Source organism: Mobula birostris, chromosome 1, assembly GCF_030028105.1.
Source record: "Mobula birostris isolate sMobBir1 chromosome 1, sMobBir1.hap1, whole genome shotgun sequence".
NCBI lineage: Eukaryota > Metazoa > Chordata > Chondrichthyes > Myliobatiformes > Myliobatidae > Mobula > Mobula birostris.
Genome location: NC_092370.1, coordinates 231,885,719 through 231,893,664, shown reverse-complemented (window position 1 = coordinate 231,893,664; position 7,946 = coordinate 231,885,719). Strand labels below are relative to the sequence as shown.

Genomic DNA, 7,946 nt, shown 5'->3' with positions numbered 1-7,946 from the left:
TGAAAACTATCGAATGTTGAAAGGCCTCGATAGAGTAGATTTGGAGAGGAAGTTTCCTGTGGTGGAGAAATCTAAGACCCGAGGACACAGCTCAGGATAGAGGGATGTCCTTTTAGAAAAGAGATGAGGAGTAATTTCTTTAGGCAGAGAGTGGCGAATTTGTGGAATTTGTTACCACAGGAGGTTGTGGAGGTCAAGCCACTGGGTATATTTAAGGTAGAAGTTGATAGATTCTTGATTAGTCAGAGCACAAAGGGATAAGGGGAGAAGGCAGGAGACTGGGGCTGAGAGGAAAATGGATCAGCCATGATGAAATGGCGGAGTAGACTCGATGGGCCAAATGGCCTAATTCTGTTCCTATAACTTATGATCTTACAGTCTTATGTTAGGAAAATGATGATCAGTGTTGTTTTCTTATCAATAATGTCAAAGGAAGGGGTGAGATCACTGTTTGTTGATGCGGAGGAAATGTTCCAGTTTTGACAGCACAGGCAGTTCCTGTTCACTGACAAATACAATACTCACTTACTGGATGTTCACATATTTATTATTTTGTTTAATCTATGTGGTTCACTCAAAGTTGAGCACAAGATGTTTCAGTGGAGAGTAAGGGTGACTGGTTCACCAAACTCTATTCCTCGATCATGGCCCTGTGGACCGTGGTACCCAGAGTTACTGGGAACAGCCTGGAGGATAGAAGGAGGGGTTTGAGAATAAAAGTATGCAGATGATGAAAATCGGGAACAAAACCAGAGCATGGACAGAAACCCTCAGAAGGTCAGGCAGCATCTGTGGAAAGAGAAACTGATAATGTTCAAGGTGTGGTCTTGATGTTAGAAGGATATGGTGGCTGAGTGAACAGTCGTAGGGTGGGAGGGAGGCGTGTGGAGAACATATTTGGCCATGAAGCTCTTTTTATTATTAGCGCAGTCAATCAATGGTTTTTTTTTTTTGACTGGACCAGTGTGTAATGTTCTTTCTTGATTATTCTTCAGCAGTGTGATGAGTTTGACCACTTCAGAGGGCAGTAAAGAGACAACTAAGGTGAGCATTCAGACTGACTAAAAGTAGAACATTGTTTTTTTTTCTCATGTATGACATTAATAAGCCAGCAAAATCAATAATACCAGCCTTTTAAATCCTGCTTTATTTTTTAAATTGAATTACTAGTTGCTGTGGTGGGATTTGAACTCCATCCTGGTTTTGCTGGTTCACTAATATAACATCACTGCAGAGTATTGTAACTCCATACAGTAGTTGGGCTCAATGTCATGGAGTCACAGAATCAGGCTGTGTAGAAACAGGCCCTTCAGCCCGCTATAGCCTTGCCAGCTATTAACCAACCATCTATATTAAACCCATTCCCAGTATCTCAGCTCATATTCATCGCAGCCTCTATGGATCAGGTGCTCATCTAAACACTAGACCTACTTCTGCCATTCTGTCAGACAACTCAGTCCGGATTCCAACCCACCTCTGGGTGAAGTTTTCTTCCTTAAAATCCCTTTTAAATTCCCTACCCCTACCCTTACCCTTAAAATCTAGCCCTCTGACATCTCAAGATTGTTTTCAAGATTTCAAGGTTCATGTTTATTTGTCACATATGTGTTGAAGCAGACAGTGAAATGAATCATTTGCATTGACAGCCAACGAGGGTGTGCTGGGGGCCGCCCGCAAGTGTTGCCACACATTCCAGTGTTAACTTAGTGTACCCAAAATACTCAGCAGAACAATACAGAACAAAGTAACAACAGCAAGACCAGCCCCCCTCCCCTGTACCTCTCTCCCACTCTTGTCATACACCGTACTTTCATCCCATGGCAGTCCCTAATGTCGGGCCTGAAGATATTAGGCATCAACCTTCCCAGAAGACTCGCATCAATTCACAAAGTTGGCTCTGGCTGTCAGCCTCGACCTCCTGACTTCCATTCAAATCTACAGGAAAAGTTTCCATATGTCTCCTGAATGAGTACCATATCATCTGACCCAAAGGGTAATCTGTGGAATTTTAAGACAGAGGTCAAGATATTCCTGGATGTCCATGGATTCAAGCATAATGGGACTAGCATTCAGAAAGTGATGTTGATGTGGAAGATTAACCAGGATCTCACTGAATGGTAAATGATGGATAATCACTTCCCAGGCCCCAAAAGGGCTTATTACTAAACTCAGTTTTTCACCACAACTGCAAAACCTGTCCAAGTATCAGAGCTTTGTTGTTCACTAAGATAATTTCCTTCTTAACACAGCAGCAGAAATTGCCCAATGTTCAAGATGTTTGTTATTTACTCAGTTGAAGTTCAAGTTTATTGTCATCTGACAATCAAACAAAACAGCAGTCCTTTGGACTGTGAATCATCCACAATACATGTCCCACACACAGCACATAAAACAAAATATAAACATAATCGAGTTAATAAAACATAATTCAAAATGCATGTGAAGTGTGCGGCACGGGTAAACAGCTAACAGTACAGTACACTGTAAACAGCTCTTTGTCCTAGTGATGAGACCTCGGTGGTGGCAGGATATTCATTAGTCTCACAGCCTGGGGGATAAATCTGCTATCCCGTCTAGCAGTCATAGTTCTGATGCCCCTGTACCTCCTTTCTGATGGTAGTGAGTTAAAGGGATTGTGGAATGAGTGGTAGAGATCTCCTGCAATGCTTCAGACATTTAATCTACAGTGTGATGCCTTGCAGCTTCCATATCACACAATAATGTAGTCAGACAGGACATTCTCAGTGGTGCTCCTGTAGAAAGTTGTTAGAATGGGGGGGAGAATGGGTGAGCCTAGCACATCTCAATCTCCTCGGAATGTGTATAAGCTGCTGTGCCTTCTTGGCTAATCATCTGCACTCACCCCATCTTCCCACTGTCCCTCTTGTCCTTATCTACCACCCCATCAACTTTCGCGTCCAACACAACTTCCTCCGCAACTTCTGCCATCTCCAGAGGGACCCCACCAATAAACATATCTTTACCCGCCATAAATTGAGGGATTGCTTTGTCGAGCATCTCTGCACCATCCTCCATAAGTGGGACTTCCTGGTGGCCAAACATTTTAATTCTGACCCCCATTCCCTTTCCAATGTGTCAACCCACGGCCTCCTCTTGGGCCACGATGAGGCCACCCTCAGGGTGAAGGAGCAGCACCTTATATTCCGTCTGGGTAGCCGCCAACCTGATGGCATGAATGTAGATATCTCCTTCCGGTGAACCAAACATCCTCCCCCGCCCCCCACCCACCCACCCTATCCCCCACTCTGACCTTTTACTTCTTTTCACTCACCTCTCCAATTAAGTTCTTTCATCTCCAGCCCTTGACCTTTGCCACCCACCTGGTTTCACCTATCACCTTCCAGCTAGCCTTTTCCCCTCCCTCCACTTTCTAATTCAGGCATCTCCCCTCTTCCCTCTCAGTCCTGAGGAAGGGTCTCGGGTTGAAATACTGCCTGACCTGCTGAGTCCTCCCAGCATTTTGTGTGTGGTGCTAATGAGATGGTGTTGTGAGTCCAGGTTCGGTCGTCCATTAAGCGCACTCCATGGAGCTCTGCTCTCTTCACCCTCTCCACAGCAGAGCCGCTGATGTTCAGTGGAGAGTGGTCGAGCTGCACCTTCCTGAAGTCTACGGTCCTCTCTTTTGTCTCTTGTTTTGTTAGGTGGTTGTTCTCACACATCTTGGCAAGCCTCTCTGTATGCTGACTCAATTGTTGTTGCTGATGAAGCCGACCACCGTCGTCACCAGTGAACTTGGTGCTGTAGTTTGAGCTGAATCTGGCAGTGCAGTCATGAGTCAGCAATGTGAACTGCAGAAGGCTGAGTACAGAGCCTGAGGGAGCACCAGTGCTCAGCATGAGATGCTTCTGCCGATTCGGACTGACTGGGGTCCTTCTGCCAAGAAATCCAAGGTCCACTTAGAGGGAGGAGTGATGAGTCCCAACAAGGACAGTTTACCCACCAGCCTCCGAGTTTTAATTCAGTTCACTTTACTCACCCTCGTGACTTATAAAGAGAAACAATGGGGTCTACATTGGCCTAGTTAAACATTGGATCCATCTGGTCTGATAAATATAGTTGAGAAACATCACACACAGTTGATGCCAATTAATAGAAAAACAGTATAAATGATAGAAGGCAGCTGGGATTGGTAGTGACAGAGAGAAGACATGGAATCTGTCCCTCAGCCTCAGTTTCTGTGACGGCACTTGTCTGCAGCCCATTCGTAGGTCTTTCTAGTTGGTGAGAATCGTACTTTTGTTTTGAAATCCTTCGAAAGTTATAAATCTCCTTATATCTTTATAATTTATAGTATAACTGTATAACTTCTCAGAATTAAACATATTTCACTTAAAAATAAATTATGTTTAATTTGCTTCGTTAGTTGGAACTATCTCTTTGCTGCTGGGTATGGGTGGCTCACTATTTGAAATGGAGATTGTTTACAGCTAGCCCCCCTTCAGGAAGAAAATAAACTAGTGAAGTAAAATAATTCTTGAAGTGTACGTTCGTACAGTACAATCTCCCTAAGGTGAGGATACGAGTAGATGCTTATATCATGTGGAGCTAAAAGTTTTAAGTTGAGTCCTCTCAAATGGCTACATTCAATATCATCACAGGTGGAATAAACAAGGGACAGAATGGACTACCCCTGGTGCTGATTCTTATGGTCACATCAAGCCAAAATGGCCCAGTCACTCAAATAAATGACCCTGCTTATTTCAGCACAATGTAATCAACAAGAGATTTACCCTGCACTGTATTACGTTAATGATTCATTCTGGGCTCTTTCCTGTCACCTTCCAATGCTGAAAGGTGTGGGCAGTGTTCGCTGTCTATGGTGCCCAATGTCACTGCTGAGGCCCCATCATGTGATGGGCATGCTGGGGAGCTCACGGGCACTGTTGGCAGAGACGCTGGTCACATGGCGGCATAGCGGTTGGCGCAGCACTTTACAGCACCGGCTGTGCGATCGGGGTTCGATGTGTGTTTGCCCCCTGGGTTTGCCCCAGCTGCTCTAGTTCCCTCCCACATCCCAAAGGCATACAGCTCAGGGTTACTAAGTTGCGGGTTTGCTATGTTGACGCCGGACGTGTGGCATCACTTGTGGCTGCTCCTCCGCACAACCTTCGCTGATTAGATTTGACGCAAATGACACACTGCACTGTATGTTTCAATGTACATGTGACAGATAAAGCCGACCTTTCCTACAACTCCAGCAACCCAGGCTCAACCCTGACCTCGGGTGCTACCTGTGTAGAGTTTGCCGCGTGACCATGTGGGTTTCCTCCGGGTGCTCAGGTTTCCGCCCACATGCCAAGGATGTATGAGTTTGTAGCTTTGAGAGCAGAATTAGGCCATTTGGCCCATCAAGTAGTTAACAAATTTCATGACACATGCCGGTGATAATAAACCTGATTCTGATTCCGATTCTGCTCCATCTTTTCAACATGATTGATCCATTTTCCATCTCAGCCCCAATCTCCTGTCTTCTCCCTACATCCCTACATGCCTGACTAATCAAGAATATATCAACCTCTGCCTTAAATATACATAAAGACGTGACCTTCACAGCTTCCTGTGGCAACAAATTCCACACATTCACCACTCTCTGGCTAAAGAAATTCCTCCTCATCTCTGATTGAAAAGGACACCCCTCAGTTCTGAGGCTGTGCCCTCTGGTCTCAGACCCTCCCACCTGACAAAACATCCTCTCTTAATAGGGGTGTTTCCTCACTGCTTCAGAGACCCAGATTCAATGCTGACCCCAGGCACTGAGTGTGTCATGTTTGTAAATCTTACTATGACCCACAGGCTCCCTCAAAGTGTCAACGTAGACTTATTGTGAAAGTACACATACGTCACCATATGCTACCTTGAGATTCATTTTCTTGCAGGCATTTACTTGAAATAAAGAAATATATTAGAATTTATTTATTTATTTTTATTGAGATACGGTGTGGAGCATGCCTTCTGACCCTTTGAGCCACGCTGGACAGCAATTGCAAACACGAGGAAATCTGCAGATGCTGGAAATTCAAGCAACACACACAAAATGCTTGTGGAGCACAGCAGGCCAGGCAGCATCTACAGGAAGAGGTACAGTCGACGTTTCGGGCCGAGACAGTACAGTAGCGTGGCGGTTAGCGCAATCACTTTACAACACGAGCGATCAACGATTGGGGTTCAATTCCCATCACTGGATACAAGGAGTCTGTACGTTCTCACCGTGACCTAGTGTGTTTCCTTTGAGTGCTCTGGTTTTATTCTCCATTCCGAAGATATTTGAGTTAGGATTAGTACGTTGTAGGCATGCGATATTAGCGCCAAAAACATGGCGATACTTGTGGGGTGCTCCCAGCACATCCTCGGACAGTGTTAGTCATTGATGTGTGCTTAGCCCACGTCTCTACTCTGTCTGCACCCATGACTGTGTGGCTCAGCACAGCTCAAATGCCATCTATAAATTTGCTGATGTCACAACTATTGGCAGGATTTCAGATGGTGATGAGAGGGCGTACAGGAGCAAGACATATCAGCTAGTTGAGTGGTGTCACAGCAATAGCCTTGCACTCAAAGTCAGTGAGACCAAAGAACTGACTGTGGATTTCAGAAAGAGTAAGGTGAGGGAACACATGCCAGTCCTCACAGAGGGATCAGAAGTGGAAGGAGTGAGCAATTTCAAGGTCCAGGGTGTCAACGTCTCTGAGGATCTATACTGCACCCAACATATTGATACAATTACCAAGAAGGTATGAGAGCACCTATATTTCATAAGGAGTTTGTAGAGATTTGGTATATCACCAAAGACGCTGGATAATTTCTACAGACTACCCATCGCTGTCTAGTATGGGGGCTGGGGGAAAGGGGGGGGGCTACAGCACAAGATCGAAAGAAGCTGTAGAAAGTTGTGCCCTCAGACAGCTCCATCATGGGCTCTAGCAAGGAGCAATGCCTTAAAAAGGTGGCATCCATCGTTAAGGACCCCCATCACCCAGGAAATGCTCTGTTCTCATTGCTACATTAGGCAGAAAGTACAGGAGCCTTCAGGCTTCTGTACTCAATGATTCAGGAGCAGCTTGTTCCTCTGTGCTATCAGATTTCTGAATCTAGATCCTCAGACATGAGTATAGTATAGATCCTCAGAGGTGAGTATAGTATAGTATAGATCCTCAGAGATGAGTATAGTATAGATCCTCAGAGATGAGTATAGTATAGAGTATAGTATAGATCCTCAGAGATGTTGACACCCTGGAACTTGAAATTGCCACTCCTTCCACTTCTGATCCCTCTATGAGGACTGGCACGTGTTCCCTCATCTTACCCTTTCTAAAACCACAGTCAGTTCTTTGGTCTCACTGACCTTGAGTGCAAGGTTATTGCTGTGACACCACTCAACTAGCTGATATATTTTGCTCCTGTACGCCTTCTCGTCACCTTCTGAAATCCTGCCAACAATAGTTGTGTCATCAGCAAATTTATAGATGTCATTTGAGCTGTGCCGAGCCACACAGTCATGGGTGCAGACAGGGTAGAGACGTGGGCTAAGCACACATCAATGACTAACACTGTCCGAACCCATAAACATTACCTCAATTATATTAAACCTGATTCTGATTCTGACACAAAGATGATGCATTTCACTTTATGTTTTGATGTTTCAATGTACATGACAAATAAAGGTATTCTAAGAATCTAAAAAAAGTAACAACATGCTTTGGAAGATGCTGCGGCCATGAAAGGTTATATAAATGCAAGGCATTCTTTTCTCCACTGTTTAACTGAAAGACAAAGCACTAATTAAATGCCATCAAAGTGCAGCAGATGCTGAAATTAGACATAATTAAATACTTCTACCATTGTTCAATCATCAATTGCAAATTGACAGTTCTGTGTCTCAGGGGCACCATCTTACTTTTAATATATCTCTGTTTACTGATTCACCT

At 44.6% G+C, this 7,946-nt stretch overlaps 1 long non-coding RNA gene across 1 annotated transcript; it reads left to right on the top strand.

Annotated features, from left to right (window-relative positions):
* Positions 1–227: 227 nt before the first annotated feature.
* LOC140186291 (uncharacterized) lies at positions 228–6,160 on the top strand. The gene is made up of 3 exons (XR_011882837.1): positions 228–777; positions 996–1,044; positions 5,953–6,160. It is a non-coding gene; the product is annotated as an uncharacterized lncRNA (long non-coding RNA).
* Positions 6,161–7,946: the final 1,786 nt, after the last annotated feature.